Source organism: Peromyscus californicus, unplaced genomic scaffold (assembly GCF_007827085.1).
Source record: "Peromyscus californicus insignis strain IS unplaced genomic scaffold, ASM782708v3 Scaffold_54__1_contigs__length_277627, whole genome shotgun sequence".
Taxonomy (NCBI): domain Eukaryota; kingdom Metazoa; phylum Chordata; class Mammalia; order Rodentia; family Cricetidae; genus Peromyscus; species Peromyscus californicus.
In genome coordinates this window covers 106,672-128,925 of record NW_026294567.1, presented here as the reverse complement: position 1 = coordinate 128,925, position 22,254 = coordinate 106,672, and the positions used below count along the sequence as shown (strand labels likewise).

General features: G+C 41.6%; 2 protein-coding genes across 2 annotated transcripts in view; both read right to left on the bottom strand.

Annotated features, from left to right (window-relative positions):
- Positions 1 to 14,940, bottom strand: part of LOC128095956 (disks large homolog 5-like) — a 47,694-nt gene extending 32,754 nt beyond the window's left edge. The window contains exons 1-2 of the mRNA XM_052714941.1: positions 14,605 to 14,940; positions 13,325 to 13,395 (exon numbers count right to left, since the gene is read on the bottom strand). The gene's annotated coding sequence lies outside the window, so the exon portion shown is untranslated. The remainder of the gene's footprint in view (positions 1 to 13,324; positions 13,396 to 14,604) is intronic.
- The window catches only part of LOC128095953 (disks large homolog 5-like), a gene marked incomplete at its 5' end in the record, with an annotated part of 115,604 nt that overhangs the window by 2,448 nt on the left and 90,902 nt on the right, over positions 1 to 22,254 (bottom strand). The window lies entirely within an intron of this gene.

Sequence of the window (22,254 nt, the reverse complement as noted above, 5' to 3'; positions counted from 1 at the left end):
TGCCGTCCCCCTGTCAGCTTGATCTCAGGGCATTTGGAAGAACATGAACCCTCCTCTGGATGGGACATCAGTGAGATAAGAAGCAGGACCATGCAGAAGGGATTTCTGTCTTTGCTGGGTAAATAACTATATATCCTGGGCAGGGTATCTGTTCATGGAAGTGTGATGTTTCACAATTGATTGTTAGAAAGGCCAAGCTGTCTGAGGTCTCAGCTATACAGCTGACTCCAGGCCTCTTTCTAATTACTGGGATTTGCAGGCAATCCTTTATACTTTTCCATCTAGATCTACTGCCTCATCTCTGGATTCATGTGAGCAATCACACTCTCTGAGTATCTCACCCCTCTCTCTATACCACCTCTCTACTCAGATTTCTTTACCCCCAATACTGTCTTCTATGTTCTTAAAATAGTTTTTATATCAGTTTAGAGGACATGCCTTGCTCCCAAATTCCAGGATGTACTCAACTTTTTGGTCTTCACAAGACTCTATTTAGAAATAAAGTTGACAATCACATTTATTTGCTTAAAGCTTCAAAATCTGAAATGACACAGATCACCCAAAAGTATCATAAGTCCTAGGCTGCAAGGATAACGCTTTGGTGGACAAAATCCAGAGATTTGGTTGGAGAACATGCACTCCATGCTGACCATGACCTGGCTTCTCTTTATAGCGATGTCATGATAAGAAATGTGAGGTTTGGGTATAACAAAGCTGTATGATGCAACAACTCTTGATTCTCTCCCCTTGCCTGCCCTTCTCACGTCCTCCTAATGGATCTTGTACCCAAAGCTAGCAGTGCCACCTCTTCAAGAGCATGTGGATTGGAACAGGTGGTGCCAAAACTAGGCGTTGGGATTTGTTTACTGGTTCAAGCACCACAGCAGTGATCTACATCATGTTCTACTCCATGATTGTATGCCTGGTTTGTGTCTGTCTGTGTGTGTGTGTGTGTGTGTGTGTGTGTGTGTGTGTGTGTGTGTGTGTGTGTGTTGTCTCATTCATGATGCCTCTCCATAGCCAACACTGAACTCTGACTTGCCACTACATTTTCCTCAGTCAATGATTTCAAGGGTTGGGTCATCCTACTCTTTCCATGAATTGCTTGCTTTCAATATCTGAGAGCTCACCTGGTCTTAGTGGCTCCAACCAGACCTGTCCAGAGCTAGTCACATCTTCACTCATAAACTCATAGCTTGAGTTAGCTCTACTGACACTCTGGTGAAATCTTCATAACTAACAATGTGACTTTTCTTTGAGCCACCAATCTCTACAAGTCTGAGGATCTTCCCTGGGTGATTGTTCACTTCAGAGGTCTCATCCCTACTACTCCTCATTGTCCTGACCTAATTTCTAAGCATCCTTTCTTTCTCAAATAATTGATTATGAATCTTAAGGAGGGAAAATCCAACCCTGGACAGTACATGCAAAGTTAGCTTTCAACTTCACTTAGATAAAGTTTCTAATGAAGCAGAGGCCTAGATTTCTGGCTTTGAAAGGAGGATTATAACTAATGGCTTCCATTGTGACCCCAGAGGCCCCTGAAAATGGCACCTTGGTTTCAAGTCACTTTTGGGTGAGGTATGAGACAGGGATGTAACAGCTATACCATGTGACATCAGTACATGGACATTCTACTGTATCCTGGAGAGCCCTGGCATTCCATGTGATGTCACCAGTGTTGTGGCAACACCAACTGTCATTGGGGCATTTGTGCAGTGTCTCGTGTTTCACCTACAGACATGCTGACTAGACTGAACAGGATTCTTGGGAGACAGGATGGCGAGCACAGGGAGACCAAAGGGAGGCAGAAGGAAGATGCCCTTCAGTCTCCATGTCACACATCAAGAAATAGATGGTTCTGGGGAAAGCGCAGTGAGTCCTGGGAAAGGGATGGGGAGCTTCCTGAAGGAGGAAGGCTTCAGCTGATCCTTCTAGGAGTGGGGCTAAGGGGGTGAGAGTTTCTGAGAAGCCATGGGCCTATCCTAGTCCTCTGAGTTCTTCAAGAGCAGAACAAAGTTGTGGATTTTTCAAGGTTAGTTTGGCAGAGCCAGGGATGGTCAAGGCTGAAGCTGCTCTGTTGAGGGCCCTCTGCTTTCACTCTGAGTGGGAAGGAAGCACAGAGGGACTAAAGCGGTTTCAGTACCAGCCCTGCACTTTACCCACACTGGATTTCTTTTGGTGTGTGTCACTAATACCAAGGAGAGTAAAGTCCTCTGGCCAGAGCTATAGGTTCTCACAGTTTAAATAACAACCACTAGCAGGGAAGGAGCCACCAAGTATTGCTGCATGTCAGTGACCCCTAAGGTTTCTGAGTTCCTTTCCTCTCACTCGCCAGTCGTCTCCCCTCTACCTTGAGTGCAAACTGGGACATCACTCTTCCTGTAAGTATTTGTTCTTGGTGTCAGAGGGCTCACCTGTGGATGCCAAGTCCTTAGGTATTTTCAGTCATACCTTTCAATAATTGATAACTCCTTTGCTAACATCATGATGGTTAGAATGTATTCTGTTGAAGCTTTTGGCAAAAGTTTCATCATTACCTATATGACTTATCATTGTTCTGACAGGACCCATATAATCCTTCACCACCCCCATACATTGTAACAGCCCCGTGGATCTTCTCTAATGTGTTTGTTCATCTTGTGGAACTGATCTTCCTTCCACATTATCCTGAGCTAATTTCTTAGCATCCTTTGTTTCTCATCTTATTAGTTAGCATTCTTCAGGATGAAAAGAGCCATTCCTGGGCAGTGTTTGGAAATTGAGTCTTGCCCTCCATACATGATGAACTATTGAATTAGAATGAACTAGATTCTAATGAATCATTGAGTTCTCTGGATTGAAATGACGAGGTGCTGAAGGCCCTGCTTCTGTCCAGGGAAGGCTGCTGGAAAGAGGACCTTGGCTTTTGGTGAATTGGGGAAGAGTTTGTTATCAGATAAGTGATGACATTAGCAGTGACCCTAACAGTCCCTTCTCTGGAAATTCTATTGTATCCTGGAGAGTCATTGGCATCTTCTGTGAAATCACCAGTGTTGTGGCAATGCCAACTGCCCTTGAGGCATTTATTAAGAGCTCACAGGTTCACCAATTGACATGTTGGCAAAACTGAGCACACTGATTCGCATAGAAAGCACTGGTTTTCTAAGGAGGAGTTGATGCCACAATTGGTCCTTCTCTTAATGGGGTGCAGTAGCTGTGAACATCTGAAGCCATGGCCCTATGCAGCTTACCTGGGTTGCTAAAGAGCAGATCCAAAGTGGAGGATTTCTGAGGGCAGAGGGCCAGGAAATGTCAGGGATGCAGCTGCTGTGCTGGGACCTTTTCCAGTTCATTATGATTGGCAAAATATGCTAAAAGAGGCCCAGAGGTATCAGGGTAGGATGTTGCTGCACTTTATTCTCAGTGGATTTCTGTAGATTTCATGGATATCTGATATAAATACCAGGAAGGGAAACTTTCCATCCATGTACCCAGGTCTGAGACATTCAGTTGCTTTTAGTCCTGCACACAGATTATCAGGGCTGAGAGATGCGAAGCACCAGGCACTCCAGAACTTTCTTGCATCACATTAGGTATCTGGTGAGAATTCCAAACCAACATGACTGGCCTTGCTTATGCCTTTCAGGGACAGTGGGGCTGAAGTAGGGCCTGAGGCATATATCTATCCCTAGAGATTGGAGATAGACACATGGCTTATGGTCCCCAGTTTAAGGCTATCTGCTCGGATTTTTGAGGGCTTCACTGGGTGCCATGCATTTCCTCTTCCTCAGGACTCCTCTTGGGACTCCACATGATCTCTCTTGGCCCTATGCCATTCATCTGGACAAATTTACTTGTGTTTATGTACCTACAGGGACTACTAGGAAGGCATCATCCACACCCTTCTTCCTCACTGAGCAGGAGCAACAGCTGAACCAGGTGGATAAACTAACCCTTCAGCTACAGATGATGACCAATGAGAGGAATGAACTGCTGGAACTCCTGGCCCTTTATAACAACAATGAGTTGAACAACAGGTACCCAACATGCCCTTTTCTCTGGTGACTGTCTTGAACCTACTGTGTCCTGAGTGCATCTGAGAGGCAGAACTGAAGCCTGCATGATTGAGATAGCACATAGTCTGTTCTGAATCCTCCCAATGAAAACCAGAGCTTGTGGCCTGAATCACAATCTACAGAGAGGGGCAGTAGGGTGTAAGATCACAACATGCATTTCAAGAGGCCCTGACAGGCATTGGCTTTTAGGAGATGCTCAGTGCTCTGAATTGATATTTATTTTTGCTTTTTGCTATGGCAGCAGCTTGAATGGCCTGGTGGGCCTACTCAGTCCATCTGTGTGTCACCAGAAGGCCTGGAATTCATCTCCTCTCCTCTCAGCTTCTTCCTTATACTATGAGACAATGCCACTTACCTGCATTTCTCTGACATCCTAACTGTGTGTGGGTTTATGTGTGTGAAGTGCTCTCTAAGGGGCCCAAAGATGGCAGTGGCAGGTTTTGCCCTTTTCACTTCCCTCTCCCTTGATAAACCATTAGATTACATTCCTAAATTTAGTCCCCAAAGTCCATTCCCTTTAGTGGACACTGACTCATTCTTAAAACTAACCACCAAAGTCTAATTATCAATATTCATTACTTGGCTACACTGGCTAACTGATCCAATCAGATCTCAACAACTCACCCTAGCACAGATTAACCTTTTCTACTTAAAAACCCACTGCTGAAAAAAGCCTGCTGCTTGCTGTCTGCCTTTGCCTGATCCAGAGACAGGCTCCCAATGCCATGCTTGCCCTGGGGGGTAATAAATGTCTTTGTGCTGAGGATTGTGTGTCTGAGTGTGTTCGGTACTGTCTCTGAGAGGCTTACTTACAGTGTGCGTGCGTGTGTGTGTGTGTGTGTGTGTGTGTGTGTGTGTGTGTGTTTGTGTGTCCTTCCAGATCCTGCGAGTCAGAGCTTGATAGTAGGCCTGAATATTCACATGTTTCAAAGATTTCTGGTGATGTACGTGCTGAGGACAGGGAGTCCCACATTGAGCATCACTGCTCTCAGCTTTGTGCTCACCCTGGTGCCTCATTGGAATCTCCTTGGGAGTTTATAAAGCCATCCTCATGTGGTGCCTCCTGCTTGGCACTACTGACTATGAATTCTGGATATCCTTGTAAGGAGAAAGAATCTCTGTTCTCAAGACAGTGGAAATGTCATTACAGATTTCAGATAGACCCCGATCTGTGGCACAGACTCCTCAGACACTCTTAGCTGGCTACTCTACCCCTCCAGGCCTACTGAGGGAGCTCATGTAGTCCTGTCTCCTTTCCTATTGACACCCAGCCTTTCCTGGCCCTGGGACAGTGAGGCAAGTCTAATGCACATCAGGAGGTCCAGTACATAGAATTCAGGGTGTGAAATCCAGTGGGCTAGGGTAGTATAAAACAGAACCTTAATTCATGTGGTCCCTGACACCTGTGTTCATGGGGTTCTTTGCTCCTGGGGCCATGCCCTACCACAGGCTGATATCTGAGCTTGAGATGCTGAAAACACAGCATGAGAAGGAGATGTCAGATGTGAAGAAATTCCCCAAGGAGATCTGTGAGGCCTCATACAAGTGCAAGGAGCTGAGTGAGCAGACCAACTCCTACCCGTGAGTGTCTAACTTAGATGGGACTCCAAAAATTGGTAGGGACTGCTTCTGGTAGTCTGAAGTTTCTCCAGTCCTGCCTGACCCAGCTGTCAGGAGGAATCTGTCCTACTCACCTCCTGAAGTCAAATAGTCCCAAATAAACACACAGAGGTTTATATTACTTACAAACTGTATGGCCAATGGCTTAAGTTTCTTGCTAGTTAGCTCTATCATCTTAAATTAACCCATTTCTGTTAATGTGTGTTTGCCACATGGTTGCTGCATGGCCAGGCTGCTGGCATGTTGCTCCTTGGGTGGCAGCTGGCATCTCCTCCACGTCTGACTTCCTTCTCTGTCTCTCCTGGATTTTTCTGCCTGGCTCCATCCTGCCTTGCCATAGGCCAAAGCAGCTTATTTATTAACCAATGGGAGAAACACATATTCACATCATACAGAAGACATCCCACAGCAACTTCTACCCTTCTTCACCTTTGAACAAAGGTGGGCTGTGGTTCTAGTCTGACCTCTTAGCAAGCAGCCTGCCTCATAGCTCATGGACTTGTGCCTCCTAAACTGAGTTCTCCTAAAAGTGAAGAGTCTTAGAGCCCCTCCCAACATTTTCCTGTCAAAGTCTGGAGCTTCTAGAGAGAAAACATGGTTTTCACCATGAATGTTTTCTGTGGCTCTGGCAGGACCTTACAGAGTTGGTTTCTATGGGAAGCGTGGATGGAATGTATTCCCATTGGGTCCGCTGTCCGCCTTCATGAAGATGAGAAGTTGGCCTCAGCATAACTCTGACCCTGAAGACTGGGCCAAATGAAGAAAGGTCGTGGGCCCAGACCAATCACTCAAATGAAAGAGTCCAGGGCAAAGCAGGAAAAGGAGAACACAGGGGCCTAACACTTACCCTGGCAAACCCTGAGAAAAACAAGGAGAGAAGAAGACCTGTCAAAAGTGGAAATGTTACAGGCCAACTACAGACCTTGATGAAGAGAAACCACAAACCCCAAAATCAAGGGAGCTCCTGCGAACCCAATGAGAGATACGTGGCCAGACTTAATGTTGACCCTAGGAAGTCCAGTTTGAAGAGATAATTTAAATGGAGCCTGCCCCAACCACAATGAAGAACTCTTCCTAGGTCAAACACTTATATCAAGTAGCTAAGGACCAAGTCTTATGTGAACACGTCCAGGCAATCTAAGAAGAGAAACATGCCTGACCATAAACTGCTTTCTGTGGTGACCTGCAGCCTAATGAGCAAGAATTAAGCCCAGAAGCCCTGAACATTAAGGATGTGAGGGCAGAATATTCTCTTCTTCATCCAACACCCTAACCAAAAGGGAGCCAGAAATACCATGCTCTCAATGGAGCCAATGGCCCCCTTACAGATGAAAGCAAATGGACATCATTAACATATTTGGTAGTTAGAGGGAACCTTGGGGCACTCTGATCCCAGATTTTGATTTCACTTGATATTTTACAGTCAATTAAGGCCTCAAAAGAGACACTTCATGTACAGATAAAAGTTGACATCCTGAGTACCAACTGTGTGGATCACCTACATTTCATTTACAACATGTCCCATCCTCAATACGTGCAAGCCAAGATGTGCTACTCACCATATGATCCAAGCTCTCATCTGGGTAACTAATTAATATGGACATAGCATAATACATAATACAAAGGGGTTATACTACATGCCGTTGTGGCCTGATAAAACTCTAAATCTTAATTTTAACTGATATTTTTAGGAACAAACAAGTCTCAAAAGTAACACAGGAGTAACTCTTCCTACAAAGAAGCTTGGAGCAACCCAAAATAAGCCTTGTTCAATTTAACTGACATCTGGACACATTCCATCCTCCAGAAAGCATAGTTTGTTTGTGTCCTGATTATCAACACAGGTGCAAGGAACAAAACAGATCTCACAGTAAACGTGGCAGTTCCTTGACCTCCAGATAACCAGGGCTCATATTGTCTTCAAGGGTGAGTGGTTAGTGCCCTCTTTCCATCCAACCCAGGAAAAAATCCCACCACAAATGAGCCAGGATTTAAAGGGAACAAACCACAGCTTAATGGCCAAATGAAATAGACATACCCATGACTGTGGCCTCCTCTGATGCCAGGCCTTCTCAAATTATTTCTGGACACTCCAAACCTCATCTGTGACCTTAGGCCATACCTGTTCACCGAGAAACATGGACTCACCCATAATCATTTCTTCACTGATGACTCATATCAGATCACTGGCCATGAACTCTAATGCTAATCTGGCAGCTCCTTGATCATCAGGTAGGCTGAGCTCACATCCTCCTATGACATGAGCCAGGACCACATCATAGCCTTTTTTGGTTCTGGGCTTCAAAACCTTTGTGTCCAGTCCCCCTTACACTCATTTCCTTGCTCCAACTAAGGCCTCAAAGGAGCCAGAGGCTCTTGCTGACCACAGAAGAGTCTGTGTACCCATACTTCTTAGTTGATCCATAACTATACTACATAACACAGTAAGCCTCAACCTGAACTCAGACTTTATGAAAAACTTTAGAGTATGCTACACAGAAGGGACTAAAAGACAAAGAACCCATACTGATACCTATCAGAATGAGACAAAACATCACCATGACCTATATGAAGAGACCACAGGTGCTTCCCCTGTACCTTCCTATCAAGGAAACTTGGATCAGCTGAGTTATATGTCCTTTGTACTGACATCGTAAGTTCCCTAGCCTCTCCTTATTGACCTTAGCCCTCAGTCTGACTTGAATAGAAAATCACAAGACAAATTATGAAAGGAAAGTAGACCAGTCAAAATGTGAATCCATAGTAGGCCAGGATAACCTCCAAACCTCAGGAGTCGTGGATCAAACCCTGTCCCTGAAGGGCACTGGAATAAACCAATTCTCTAATGATGGTAGGGTTTATAATCTAAAACCAAAGTTCCTTTAGACAATCCCACAAAGACAAGGACTCTGTCATAGGAAATCCTCTTTTGTGTTGAGGGCATGGGACACCAATAGACTCCCTAAGCAATCTAAGCTAATAATAGTGCCTGTGGTCACTTCTCAGAAGTTGAAGGTCACACCCTAATGACCGAAACATCAAGCACTTGGGACATAGGATTCACAGAATTTGGCCTAGATGTGATATTAAAGACCCCTCTATGAAGAATAGTTTCCTAAAACTCGAAGGTGCTACAAAAGCTGCCAGGGAGGGACCTAATTAATTGTGATGCCTATTAACTACAAAATGTCCAACAGGGTGGTATGTCACTGAAGGTGAAATAATGGCACTCATATTTGGTAGTAACTGATCTATCTAATAGGACTTAAGGCTTGTTTATTAGGGAAGAAATCTTGCCTGATAGTGGACTACTAGGCAACTCAGCATGGCTATTGAGGTCATGGATCTTATTTCAGAACATCCTACTGACACTTTACCAAACTATCACAGTTCCTAACTGAAATGCTGTATTAATCCTTATATTGACAGTTAAGCGTAGCTCTCACACTCACCCATGTAGATAGTTTTGCTGTAGATTCTGCAGCCCATTTCAGAAAGCTACAACTGGGTTAATGCAGAAGATGTGAGAATGTGGGGAGTCAAAGCCCACTGATACATCTAAAACAAAACCCTCAGCTCTTGTACCCTGCGATCATGGAATAAAAGGGGCCAGAAAGATATTAAGAGTCAGAGGATCTGGAAGTCTTTTGCTAAAGGAGTGTCTCCTAGATAGGACATGGAAGCTGCACCCTGAACACACAAAAACATGGTTCCCTCAAAAAGATTTCAACAAGAAAACACCATTAGACATGCTAGTGTGGCTGGAGAAACCTCATTGTGACTCTCTCATAGAAAAAGAGCTACAGGCAACTCTAGGCAGTGCTGGAAGGGGGAGACTTAGTTTCCCCAAGGATGACCCTGTAACTGGTTATCAGTAATTACTAGACATCCTGAAACATGCAAGAAACAAGAAACATACCTGGCATTCAAACACAGTTGCATATTTATGTATAGCTATGTATTTTATAATAAAGGAGAAGGATCTACAAATTTGTCAGAGACTCAGAGAATCATGGTAAGAGTGAGTGGGAAAGAGGTATAATTTTATTTTATTTTTAGATACTGTAAGCATTAAAATTTGGTGGCCCTTTTATAGAGGCTTTGGCTGGGTTCGATACTAAGCATTATAATATTTATACAATGACACAACGTTCATGTGTTTCTATTTTACTTTAACAGTCCTTCAGTCCTAGATGTCTGTTCTCACAAGGATTCACAATCACAGTAGTCACATGTTATTCATGACAGTGACAGCCGACATAAGCCCTTACAATATAGATGAAATAAGGGCCACTATGCTCTCCCCAAGTCTTCACAGTACCCTACCCTAGTTCCCAAGCCCCTCACATTCAGAAGGGGAAAATACCAGCATTCTCCATAGTCACTGGATCAGAAGAAGCCGGATTTGTCATCTGATTCCGATTTATACAGGTAACTGCGTCTTTCAGTGTTTAGACAACAGAAAATCAAGAGCTATTCTATATGTATATTTTACATTTCCTATCAAATGACCCAAGGTAAGTTCATTTAGACATGACCCACCACGATTTTCTTACACCTCGTATTTTTCGTGTATCCATCTTTTTCATCAACTGGAAAAAGTGTCTACTATGTTCGATTTTGCAAATACACATAGGATTCTTTTCTGCTATTCACATACTTATTAAAGTAGTTCTCTTTTCTATTTTTTTCTTTTTTGGAAAGTAGAAAATTGTTGCTACTAGACAGGCATAAATTTTTTGAGATGTTAATCACTGTAGAAAAACAATGAAATCAAACACCCTGGCTAGATCAAAGAGTGTGTGCCTTATTTCACAGTATGTGCAAACTAGGACCGGCAGTGCCTAAGTCAGAGGATACTTCATAACACATGGTTTCAAACTCTTCAGATAAATGACTATTTTATCTACTTCTAATATTTTACTTGTTTGATTTTGAAGACCAGGTTTTGCTACAGAGGTTAGGCTGACCTTGAATTGTTTTACATTGGTATAGATTTTAGTTCACTGATAACAAATTTAAAGTTAATTTTGTTATACTGTGTGTATATTTCTACTCTTGTTTAAGGTATTATGTTTGTACAGCTCATTGAAAATTGTAGTGGATAATTAAGAAATAGATTAATAATTAGTCATCTATGATAATCATACTTGTAGCCATGTTAGTTTAGTTTTCTAGGTATGTATGGTCCTTCAGGTTCCTGCTTCACAGAAAAAACTGTCAGACATTCTACAGGACACAGAGAGAAGTGACTGAGAGACTCTAGGCCTGTGGGCTAAATACAGATGCCCCAACTTTACAAAGAAATGTTAGATGACTGTCTATGCTGCCAGCTGTCTCTGTCTACTCTCGCAAGACTCCCAAAACTTGCTTGCATACTTCTCCCATTTCTCAGGTAATTTTATATCCTTTTGAGTTATTTGGTGTAGTTGAAGACTAGATAGTTATAATTTTCCTTAATGATAATAAAAGATAAGTTAGATATAAAACCTTAGTCTCACAAATATAAGATAGATAGGATATCTTTAATTTTGCCAAATAAAAACACACTAGTTATTAAAAACAGACAAGATATTGTAACTGTAATTCGTGCTTGATAATTGCTTTGTTATCTATAATTTTACTATGTAAAAGTTAAAACTTTCCTTTTAAAAAAAAAAAAGGAAAAGTGCTGTGGGATGTTCTGTGTGCTAAATGTGTTGGTCTGATTGGTTAATAAATAAAACACTGATTGGCCAGTAGCCAGACAGGAAGTATAGGCGGGACAAGGAGACAGAAGAATTCTGGAAAGTAGGAAGGCTAAATCAGAGAGACGCTGCCAGACGCTGCCATGACAAGCAACATGTAAAAGATATTGGTAAGCCATAAGGTATGTCACAACTTATAGATTAATAAAAATGGGTTAATTTAACATATAAAAACAAGATAGCTAAAAGCCTGAGCCATTAGGCCAAACAGTTTAAAGAATATAAGTGTCTGTGTGTTTATTTTATAAATGGACTACAGGACTGCTGGGGCTTAGCGGGAGCTGCAGAGAAACTCTCCAGCTACAGTTCTCTTTTCTATTTTTTTTTTTTTTTGTTTTTTGGAAAGGAGAAAATCATTGCTACTAGTCAGGCATAAATTTTTTGAGATGTAAATCACTGTGGAAAAACAATGAAATCAAACACCCTGGCTAGATCAAAGAGTGTGTGTCTTATTTCACAGTATGTGCAAATTAGGACCTGCAGTGCCTAAATCAGAGAAGACTTCGTAACATATGGTTTTCTATGTCTAAGGTTTCAAACTCTTCAGATAAATCACTATTTTATCAACTTCTAATATTTTACTTGTTTGAGGTCAGGCTGACCTTGAACTCACATCAGTGCTCTTGTCTCTGTTTCACAAATGATGTTATTCAGTGACCACCATGCCTGGCTCTTTTTCTAACATCTACAATGAATCAGCTATAAAGATCGAAGCATATTAACACATGAGGCTTGGATTCCGTGAGACATGACCTCAATGTTGGAGATAGGGCTATTTAAGATTCTACATGGAAGTGAAGGATCAAGAACCAATGGATAACAGGGAAGGGGGCTCCATCTATGTGGCCATGGAGAAGCCATCATTGATGCTGCTGTACACCTTCCAACACAGCTGCTGTGGGGACATTCTCCCTCCTGACAGTAACTGCTCACCTGGCTAGGTAACTAATCCCAATAAACTCATTGGTTCCTCAGTGTGAACTTGGTAAAGTCACACTTTGATTGGGGAACCTTAAGAAGAGTACGTAGACATTGTTCTCTACAATTAGAGGAGAATCTCACATCATACACATTCACTCCCACACATAAAAAATTTGTCAGCTATTGTGACATGGTACAATTTAAAAATAAATAGAAGAGAGATAAAAATAGGCAATAAAAACAAACAGAAGTTTCCCATCTAATTTTGTTTCATTTGTATTAATTTTAATGAAATCCCCACCCTGAGATGCCTGTTTTTTAAAAATCTATATTAAAATTGTAAATGATGGGTTGTATAAATAAAATAAAATGTCACCTCATTTAAAAAAAAGAACAAATGGAATACATTAACACATTCAGAACCAATGTCTTCTGAAAATTTATCTAAAAGTCATACTGATGAGTATTTCTCTCTGAGGGCACTGGAGAAGATAAGGGGTTAAACTATAATAATATTCAGTAGAATTTCATACAAAAAACAAGGTAAATGTAAATTAACAACCAATAGGTTCTACTTTGTATATGAAACTGCTATGGATATCAATTTGTAAGATGATTTTCCTTGTATCAATCTTTTTCATCAATTGGAAAAGGTGTCTACTCTGCAATTTTGCAAATCTGATCACTAAGGACATACTAGTCATCTTATTAGAATAGCATAGAGGTGCCTTTCTGCTCTCATAGTGCAAAGGATGTTTCACTGAACAAATATAATATCAACACCCATGCATTAGTGCTCAAGTCTGATGCTCTGTCCTGTAAGGCTCACAGGCAATAAAGAAACAATAATGAAACTTAATATTAAGTAACAGAGTCACAAGACTATCCAAATGTTCATGTTTAGTCAGGTTCCAGGGTACTTCACAGCCAAATATTAATTCACCAAAAGAAAGAAAAGAATATGCCACTTAAGATTACCTTTTCCTGAACATGATGTGAACACTTGTGGAAATGCTCAATAAGAATCACAAGGCTTTATGTCACTCTTCCTAAGGAATGAAAAAGGGTTAAAAGCATAGGTGAATGAACTGAACAAGGCCCATCATGTGGATCTGGAGCCAAAATCTTCTAGTCCAATGGGCATAAATCTAAATTGCAGTGAGTGACTGTCTCACACTATTCTTTCCAAACCTAAAAATTTGTATTAGATTTTTAATGCTATTGATCTGCAAACTTTTAAATAATACAGTTTTAAAATTCTTTGAGATTTTTATACATAAATAGTGTATTTTGATCATATTCCCCTTCATTTCTCCCAGATGGTTCCTGATCCACTCTGCTAATCCCAACATTACTAAATCCATGCCTTTTGTTTTGTTTTAAACCATCTACCTAGGGCAACACTGCATGCCCATATGCTCATGTGTTAGAGCCATCGCTGAGTTTGCTCAAACTACCTGGCATCAGCACCCTAAAGTAAACTGACTCTTCCTCCTCCAAAAGCCACCCACTGCCACCAGCTTCTCAGTTAGGGGTTTGGGCCAGTGAGCCCCTTTCTCTTCCATACTAGAATGTTGTTGGCTTGACCTTGGAGTTCATGAGTGCAGTAGTCCTGTCATGCCCAGAAGATCCTGTTTTATTTCAAGGGCTGTAATATGCCAAAAGAATTTCAGAGATATCAAGTTTTATATAAAATATGATTATGTGTTGGGAGGAAATGTGAAGAAAATGTTAATGTTCTTAATTTGACTTTTTTTATTATTTAAACTGCTTGGCCATTAGCTCAGGCCTATCATTGTCTAGCTCTTACTGTTATATTTAGCCCATTTTCATTAATCTATAGTTTGCCATGTGGCTCATGGCTCACTGGTACCTTACATCTTCCTTGTCCTAGTGGCGGCTCCAGGTAGTCTCTCCCTCTGCCTTCCTGTTCCCTCAATTCTCCTCTGTTAGTCCTGCCTTTACTTCCTATCTGGCTACTGGCCAATCAGTGTTTATTTATATAGAGTGATATCCACAGCACTTCCCCTTTTCTTCTTTTTAAAAAAGGAAGGTTTTAACTTTAACATAGTAAAATTACATATAACAAAACAATTATCGAGCAAGAATTACAGTTACAATATTAAAGAAGATATCCTATCTATCTATTATTTGTATGTTTAAGGTTTTATATCTAACTTATCTTTTATCATAACTAAGGAAAATTGTAACTATCTAGCTTCAACTACATCAAAGGCCTCAGAAGGATATAATATTACCTGAGAAACAGGAGAAGGATGCAAGCAACTTTCGGGAGTCTTGCAGGGTAGACAGAGACAGGTGACAGCCTGGACAGTCACCTCATGTTCCTTTGTAAAGTTGGGGCATCTGTCTTCAGCTCACAGGGCTAGAGTCTCTTGGTCATTTTTTTTCAGTGTCCTATAGAATGTCTGGCAGTTTTCACTGCGAAGCAGGAACCTGAAGGACCATTTTGTCAAGCAAAGGTCAGTGGTCATCTTTCTATGGGTCCTGTAAGTCCAGTCAATCAAGCAGTCCAGGCAAGAACAGTTTCTTGCCCAAATGGCTATTTTTGCCAAGGTGAAGATAAACTCTATATGGAGTGTCTTTGATGCCCATCCTCCTCTCTGAAGTAAATCGGTGCTGTCAGGAGCAGACATGTCTCACTGTCTAGGAAGTCTAAATTTTTAAAAATATTTTAAGTGCCATATTCTGTAGGACTTTGAAGTATTTGAAGATTACTTATCTATCTGAAATATATTTATGTATACCTAGAAGACTTAACTAACATGGCTATAAGTATGATTATCATAGATGACTATTTATTAATCTATTTAATTATCCATTCTAATCTAAATGAGTTACATAAACATAATACCTCAAACAAGAATAGAAATATATATACAGTATAACAAAATTAAGATTAATTGGACTTGTTATACTCACACATGAGTTACAATTAAATGAATCAAGGCAGTACTGTATCATGAATTTGACTGTTGCTTTGTATACTTGAAAATGTTTAAGGTAATTTCTTCTCTCTACATAATTTCTAAAATGCAGAGTAAGAAGCTGAATGTACAAAAAGACCACTGGAAACTGAACTGAGCCTACATCTATACTCTTGATATTTTACAGAGGAACTTTGGGTGACTCTCCAGGCAGCCAGCTGTCTCTGTCATTCTAGAGTTTTGGAAGTTGCTTACAATGCATTTCCTATTTACTTAGATAATATTGTATCCTTCTAAGGCCTTTGATGTAGTTGAAGACTAGATAGTTATAGTTATAATTTTTCTTGGTTACAATAAAAGATAAATTAGATATGAAACCTTAAAATCACAAATATAGGATAAATAGAATATTATCTTTTAATTTGACAAATATAGATGAGATATTACAACTGTTATTCTTGCTTGATAATTGTTCTATTATATGTAATTTTACTATGTTAAAGTTAAAAATTTTCTTTTTAATTAGACAGAAAATGGCAAAAGCTGTGGGACAATGCTTTTGTACACTGGTTTAATAAAACAATGATTGGCCAGTAGTCAGGCAGGAATTATAGGTGAGGCAAGCAGACTAAAGGAATTCTGGGAATGGTCAGGAGTAACCAGCCACACAGAAAAAGCAAGATGTGAAGGTAGAACTGAGAAAAGGTACCAAGACATGTGGCTAAAGACAAATAAGAATTATGGGTCAATTTAAGTGTAAGAGCTAGTCAGTAATAAGCCTGACCTAATGGCCAAGCAGTTTTAATTAATATAAGCCTCTGTGTGTTTACCTGGGTTTGAGCAGCTGTTAAACCTCAGAACCATGGGAACCGGTAGGACCAAGAAAACTTCAGCTATACCTAAAGGCTTCCATTGTGAACCCAGAGGTTCATAAAAATATCAACTTGGTGTGAAGTCACTTTTGGGTGAGGTATGAGACAGGGATGTAACAGCTATACCATGTGACATCAGAACATGGACATTCTACTGTATCCTGGAGAGCCCTGGCATTCCATGTGATATCACCAGTGTTGTGGCAATGACAACTGTCATTGGGGCATTTGTGCAGTGTCTCATGTTTCACCTACAGACATGCTGACTAGACTGAACAGGATTCTTGGGAGACAGGATGACGAGCACAGGGAGACCAAAGGGAGGCAGAAGGAAGATGGCCTTCAGTCTCCATGTCACACATCAAGAAATAAATGGTTAAGGGGAAAGCACAGTGAGTCCTGGGAAAGGGATGGGGAGCTTCCTGAAGGAGGAAGGCTTCAGCTGATCCTTCCAGGAGTGGGGCTAAGGGGGTGAGAGTTTCTGAGGAGCTATGGGCCTACCTGGTCCTCTGAGTTCTTAAAGAGCAGACCTAGAATTGAGGATATTCATGGATAGTTTGGCAGAGAGCCAGGGATGGTCATGGCTGCAGCTGTTCTATTGAGGGCCCTCTGCTTTCACTCTGAAGGAAGCCCAGAGGGACTAAAGAAGTTTCAGTAGCAGCCCTGCAACTCACACACACAGGGTGTCTTCTGTTGTGTGTCACTAATAACAAGGCGAGTAAAGTCCCCTGGCCAGAGCTAGAGGTTCTCACATTTTAAATAACAACCTCTAGCAGGGCAGGAGCCACCAAGTATTGCTGCGTGTCAGTGATCCCTAAGGTTTCTGAGTTCCTGCCCTCTCATTTGCCAGTCATCTTCCTTGTACCTTGAGTGCAAACTGGGACATCACTCTTCCTGTAAGTATTTGCTCTTGGTGTCAGAGGGCTCACCAGTGGATGCCCAGTCCATAGGTATTTTCAGTCATACCTTTCAATAGTTAATAACAACTTTGCTAACATCATGAAGGCTGGAATGTATTCTGCTGAAGCTTTTGGAACAAGATTCATCATTACCTTTGTGACTCATCATTTTTCTGACAGGACCCTAATAATCCTCCACCATCCCCATACATTGTAACAGCCCCATAGATCTTCTCTGATGAGCTTGTTCACCTCGTGGAACTGATCTTCCTTCCCCATTATCCTGAACTAATTCCTTAGCATCATTTATTTCTCATCTTATTAGTTAGCGATCATCAGGATGAGAAGAGCCATTCCTGGGCACAGTTTGGAAAATGAGTCTTGCCCTTCATACATGATGAACTATTGAATTAGAATGAACTAGATTCTAATGAATCAGAGAGATCTCTGGATTGGAAGGAGGAGGTGCTGAAGGCCTTCCCCTGTGTCTCAGGGAAGGCTTCTGGAAAGGGTGGCTTGGCTTTTGTTGAACTGGGGAAGAATTTATTATCAGATAGGTAACAACCATTGGCAGTGACCCTAACAGTTCCTTCTCTGGAAATTCTATTGTATCCCAGAGAGCCCTTGGCATCTTCTGTGAAAACACCAGTTTTGTGGCAATGCCAACTGCCCTTGACTCATTCATTAAGTGGTTACAGTGTTCACCAATCGACATGTTGGCAAGACTGAGCACACTGATTGGCAGAGGAAGCCCTGGTTTTCTAAGGAGAAGATGATGCCAAAATTGGACCTTCTCTTAATGAGGTTCAGTAGCTGTAATCATCTGAAGCAATGGGACTCTGCTGCTTCTCTTGGTCCCTAAAGAACAGATCCAAAGTGGAGGATTTCTGATGGGTAGTTGGCAGGGGGACTAGGAATGATCAAGGAGGCAGCTGCTATGCTAGGACCTTTTTCAATTTATTCTGATTGACAAAGAATGCCAAAGAGGGCACAGAATCACCAATGAGACATCAGGTATGATGTTGCTGCACTTCATTCTTAGTGGTTATATGTAGGTTTCATAGATATCTGATATAAATACAAGGGAGGGAAACCTTCCATTCATGTACCCAGGTCTGAGACATTCAGTTGCTTTTAGTCATGCACACAGGTTATCAGGGATGGGATGTGTAAAGCACTAGGCACTCCAGGACTTTCTTGCATCACATAAGGTATCGGCCGACAATTCCAAACCAACACGACTGGCCTTGCTTATGCCTTTCAGGGACAGTGGGGCTGAGGTAGGGCCTGAGGCATGTATCTATACTTAGAGATTAGAGACAGACACATGGCTTATGTGCCCCAGCATAAGGATAACTGCTCTGATCTTTGAGTTCTTCTTCCAGATCAACAGGCATACATGTGTTATACAGACACACAGGCAGGCAGAATACCTGCACATATAAAGTAAAAATAAAATGAAAAATTATCAAAACAGAGTAAAAGTACACAATCTTCTCCACATCCCTGTGCTCAGAGCATCCTGTGTTTTCCTCACTCTCAGCTGGAATATGGGTAGAGGGAGTGTGGGTTAAGGAAAGTTAACTTCTCCATAGTGTACCAGGTGATCTCTTCTTACCTTAGTGTTATCTGGGAAACTAAACATAGATGTAATGTAGTATGCCTATATGTATGCATCCACACACATGTGTGTGCTCAATTGTGTGTGTGGTGTGTGTTTGTGTATGTGCATGTGTGTGTATGTACAGGGGTGCAGGAAACCCTCTCCTAAAAACACAATCTTCTAATGAACAGGCACATCAAAGACTTGAGGAATATCTTCTGTCCCTGCTGAAGCAGAAGGAGCTGCTCACCCGGCAAAGGGACTTGGCAGTAAAACTGCACCATCACTTCACTGTGTCCCAGATGAGGTAGGAGCCCAGGCTTCCAGAAGCAGGTAGATCCAAGTGGGTCCACTGTACCTGGATCTCTGTCCTCTTTGAGTTTCTGTTTGATTGGCAATACTCCCAGCCACCCCCAGGGAAAGAACACCTTGTCGTTACTGGCTCAGTCAACAGGAACTTATGTCCAGGAAGCAATATGCTTTCTCCTTGGTCTTATGGGGATTGTGCCCCCTTCTTCCCTTCTGAGACCTCTAGTATCCTCTGAGTATCTCATCTCTTAGATTAGATCTCCCCACAAATATTCACATGACATCCAGAAACCTAGAGAGGGTCATTAATCATGAAGGAAAGTGTTTTCTCCTGCAAATTTAATTTCCATCAGGAACATCATGTTTAGAGATTAGTGTCTACACTTTGGCAGATTTGCATACACAGCCTACTGCTTTTGCAGGCTCTCTGCAATGTTTATCAGTTTCTGATGAGAAGATTTACTCTGGTCATAAACAGAGTACGAGTTGACAAGTTAATCCCATACAGGGGTCTGTGCTGTAGGAATAATCAGAGCCTTCTCTGCATTGCTGTGTAGGCTCCACTAGAGGGCAGGCATGGAGTTTTCCAGGAGGTTCACATTCACCTGGTATCTAATCAAGACCAGGTACATCTTCCCTGACCTGTGCCTCAGACCTTCTCATACTGATATTTCTCCAAAATGATGTCTTTGGACTGTTGAAGAAACATGCTGTTTTTTCTAATCCAGCACAGTGTGTATTTTCCAGTTCAACTTCTAGCAGTTTGTAAAAGTTGAGGAAAAAAATCCTGCCCAGGTGTTCTCTGACCATTTTCCGTTGGTGAAGCAGGGAATGAACTCGGCTGAAAGGTAATGCTGATTGTCTAGATGAGTAGAGCAGATGGGGGCTAAAAGCTGACATGGAGGTTCCCCCCACTATGACCAGGCTTGTCTCTCAGCTGCCTTCCTCCCCTAGGTTTGAAAACCTCTGGCAGAAACTGGAGCACACCACAGTACAGGATGAGAGCCTCCTGCAGATGAAGCTGCTGAAGCAGAAACACTATGTCCCAGGCAAGTCAGCCACCATTGAGCCCCATCCCCAGCAGCCAGGGTATTCATGGGGTGTGTTTCCTTCCTTAACTTTTGTTTACTAGGGATGAATAGGTCCTGATTTTCTTGCCAGTGGCACAGCAAAACTGTTTCTGAATCATATTTTCTTTACTGATTTTCCCTACAGCACCTGTTAAGAATACTGAGAAGGCTGGAGGAAGCCAGAAACACCTTGAAGGCATGACATTCTACACTCCAGGTTCAAGGCCTCCTCAGAAAATGCCACCTCTTTTCATCTTTGAACTCACTAGTGAGGCAAATATCAATCTACCATCAGGGGATCCAGCCACAATCTGATCCACGTCTGTTGGCTCACTATCCTTGGAGAAAAGTTTGTGTCAGAAATAAGTATAATATACAGAGAACACAACACAAATTACTAAGATCCCTGAGTCCATATGTGATGGGCAAGTGTTACTGAAGATAATTTACTACAGAGAATAAGCCAGTTCCTCACCTCATTTGCTCTTCCATAGTGAAATTCCAAAGGAAACTGTAATTTGTTTGATTTTTTTTTTGTTTTATTTCTTGGGATATTTATGCTTTGGTTTTGGGTTTTCTTCATTTTGTTTAAGGTTGTGTTAATTTTTGTTATTTCTTTTATTCTTGTCATTGTTTTAATAGTTTGCTAAGGCTATACACTGTATATATTGATGCTGTTTTGAAAGCCCACATTGAATACAATGAATGTATTTTTATGAATAAAATTCAATTTCAAACTTTCCACTCTAAGACTCTTCTTTAGTCAGATGAGGTTTCACACTCCTGTAAACCAAGAACTCACAGGCTTGTACTTATCTCAGTAAGTTCCAGGAACCTCGGGTTGCACAAGGATTTTCCATTCAAGGTCTCAGGGCTACACAGGGGGATTGCACCTTGGATGTGGACGGCATAGCCTACTGCATGGACACCCATTACATAATAGAAAAACTAGATAATATTGTATATTTGAGGTCGTATATTTAGCTACCAGTAAACTGTGGTACACTGTACACACATGTTCAAGAAATCATCATGTAGACCAAATTAAAGGGAAACAAAAATATTTTGCTCCAGCCTTCTCTGGAAATGAGAATGTTCACTAAAATTGTATAAACGAAATCAGGAAAAGAAAATCATTCTGCCTCTGGTTTTCTTGAAATATAACATGAGTGATAACTGAACAGCAGATATCATTTCCTGCATAACATGTTGGGACTTTTTTTTGTGATGCTTTTCTTTATACCTATGGGGGTTTTTGCCACCGCGTACATGCAATTCCCACAGAGGCCAGGTGAGGGCACATTCCACCAAGAATTTAATTTAAAGAGGTTTGTTAGCTGTCCCGTGGGGCTTCTGAGACAGAAATAAACGCTCTTAATTGATGAGCCATCTCTCCAGTCCCTGCACTGACCCTTGTCCTCCCATCCATGTGTGCTGTATTAGGTGAATTGGATCACTCCCCACCAAAGACTGAAGTTTCTTGAAAACAGTAGGGACAGGCATGCTAATTGTCTTAGGCTGCCACACATCCATTCAGGGCTCTCATAGGTTCAGGATCCTGCCCCAGTCTCACTGACTGTCAGAATGGAACAGATTTCCTAGATCTCCTCTAGGTTGTCAACACCTATTAAGCTTGTCTAATGAAATGCAGAATTGAGAAGACCCTCCTGGGGGTGGAGGAAGGATGAGGAATCCCTCTTGATGGTCCATATAAGCAATGTTGGGAGGAAATTATGACTAGGTGGAGTGGATGGAGGCTTATTCAGGGACCACATGTCTCTGGTGCAGAGTGATTCTGTGCAATTTATAACTGAGATAAGGCTGTTGTAAGACTCAAACTACTCTAAAAGTTCTATACATGTCTGGTGTATTGGTCAAGATTCTGTGGGGTAACAACTTATAGAGTGCATTTCTATATATATAGAAGGCTATTTTTTTTTTTTTTAAGAATGACTTAGAGGCTTTGGTCCAGCTAATTTATCACTGACTGCCTATGATGGCAAAGGCCAAGAATCCAGTAGTTGCTCAGTCCACTACACTTGATATCCTAACCCATCAGTAGTATAGTCTGGAATCCCAAAAAAGTTGGCTCCAATGCCAGTGAAGGTATGGAATTGCTAGCAAGGTGAGAGCAAACAGCTAAAGAGCAAAAATTCCCTTCCTCCATTTCTGTACATGGGCTTCCAGCACAAGGACTGGCTGATTAC